Source organism: Poecilia reticulata, linkage group LG21, assembly GCF_000633615.1.
Source record: "Poecilia reticulata strain Guanapo linkage group LG21, Guppy_female_1.0+MT, whole genome shotgun sequence".
Taxonomy (NCBI): Eukaryota; Metazoa; Chordata; class Actinopteri; order Cyprinodontiformes; family Poeciliidae; genus Poecilia; species Poecilia reticulata.
The window spans coordinates 20,982,398-20,983,873 of NC_024351.1; positions in this window are offsets into that span (position 1 = coordinate 20,982,398).

Below are 1,476 nucleotides of genomic sequence, written 5' to 3' on the forward strand. Positions count from 1 at the left end.
TGAGGGTATTTTTGTTGACAATGATCCATATTTTTCTTTTTTGTGAACTGACCCACATCTCTTTGTGGCGTGAGCTCCAACAGCAACACACCCAGCAGACCGCTGYGCCCAGATACTGCATGACCATATAAGCCTGAGCCCACGCCCTGACGGACTCACTGCGTCACAGCCGGAGCCGGCAGCCAGCCTTGTTTACTCCCTCTAACCTGTGTGGCCACTGATCGCACCAGAAAAGCCCTCATCTTCTCACTCCCCGCCTCTCATTCCTCCATCTGCTGGGCTTTCAGGTTTCTCTGTTACATGTTTCTCTCTCTCTCTCTCTCTCTCTCTCTCTCTCTCTCTCTCTCTCTCTCTCTCTCTCTCTCTCTACATCCTTTTTATGTATATTTGAACAATTCTCAGCATACATTTCAGACCTCAAAGCTGCCTCCCTCCTCTGCCAGTTTTTTTTTGTGTGTGTGGTTATATAACCGTGTCCCTGTGGACCTCGAAGACACTGCTAACTAATTTTATTTGACGACGGTGCTGCTGCTGCTGCTGCTGCTGAGTGTGCATCAGTGATGTTTCAGGAAATGACAATGTTTTCTGAGATTATTTATTTAACAAAATGTAACCTGAGGCAAACATGACGCAAAAAGAGTGGAGCTGCATTCTTTCACATCTTGCAGGTGGATCTCATGGTTATGCTGTAGATTTCTATTTTTTTTTATCTTACAGCCAACAGAGTGATGCATGTGAGAGCAGCTAAAACTCGTGGCTGCCATTTTGATCTCTTTCTGTGCTAGAAGAGAGAGCTCCTTCCAAGTTCTTTCCTCTTTTCTTTTCTTTCTTTTTTTTTTTTTGAATTACCAGCCTTAATAAACAACCAAAACCTTCTGCGGCTAGATTTGACAAACACCACCACCTACTGGTTAACATATGAAACTTCAGGAAGAAAAGCATCAAAAAGCTTTTCTCCAGCTGAACAGAAACAAAACTGAAGTTATTATCTTTGGACCTAAAGAGGAGCGAACTAGAATCAATGCGCAGCTTCAGTTATTACAACTAAAAACCAGCGATCAGCCCGAAACCTGGGAGTAGTGATGGACTCTGACCTGAACCTTCAGAGCCACATTAAGACAGTCACAAAGTCGGCCTTCTATCACCTGAAGAACATCTTCAGGATTAGAGGGCTGATGTCTCAGCACGATCTAGAGAAGCTCATCCATGCGTTTATCTTTAGCTGCATTGATTACTGCAACAGCGTCTTCACAGGTCTGACTAACAAATCAATCAAACAGCTGCAGCTGATCCAGATGCTGCTGCTGCTGTTCTGACTAAAACCAGGAAGATAGAGCACATAACACCAGTTTTAAAGTCCCTACACTGGCTCCCTGTAGCTCAGAGAATAGACTTTAAAATACTGATGTTAGTTTATAAATCACTGAACGGTTTGGCACCACAATACCTTAAAGATCTGTTATTGCTGTACCAACC